Below are 834 nucleotides of genomic sequence, written 5' to 3' on the forward strand. Positions count from 1 at the left end.
TGAAATAAATTATGGTCCACTATACAATGGAATACCATGCAGCCTTTAAAAAGGAACATACTGTTTATACGGCTAAGGAAAGATTGCCATGATATACGTGTACTATAAAGTGAAAAAGGCTATCAATTGTGTGAAAAAAACAGGTAGTGGGAGGTTAGGAAATAAGAAGGAAGGGTAAGAAAATATATATACACATATTTGCTTGTATACTGATAGATTATTTCTAAAAAGAAACACAAGAAACTTTTAATATTGGTTGTTTCTAAGATGGAGAATTGTTGTCTGGAGACAGAGGGTGGAGACGTTTATACCTTTTGGATTTTGAAGTTTTGTGAACTCAGAAATGAAATAAAATTTAAAATTCTGTTTAAAAAAAGATTTACATAAAACAAATTAATGCTTTTAACATACCCAATATGATAGTGTTTGAAACCTCATTTGGGAGATTTGGGTCCAAGTCTAATACTGTGTGACTCTGAAGTCCAGGCACCCTGCGACTGGCCCTGGTGAAAACTCAAGGAACCCCAACTTAAGCATTGGTTTTGCTTGTATTGAGTTGTTGGAAAGGTCATGATGCATGTTTGCAACAGATGGCACCAGTTCATTTTTGGAAGTACTAGTCATTCTCATCTATGTTATTGCTATGTCATTTGAGAGCTAGCAGTTCTAGCTTCAGTCTGAAAAAAAAACTGAGCAATTTGGTTGAGTTTGGGAGATTTTACAACAAGTTGAAGATGGAAGACCAAACTGTGCACTTTTGCCATGTTTTACTGTTTTACTTCCATAAAGGGAAGAGCGCACGTCAAGCTTGTGAAAAGTTGCATAAAGTTTATG

Source organism: Hipposideros armiger, unplaced genomic scaffold (assembly GCF_001890085.2).
Source record: "Hipposideros armiger isolate ML-2016 unplaced genomic scaffold, ASM189008v1 scaffold_1266, whole genome shotgun sequence".
NCBI classification, from domain to species: domain Eukaryota; kingdom Metazoa; phylum Chordata; class Mammalia; order Chiroptera; family Hipposideridae; genus Hipposideros; species Hipposideros armiger.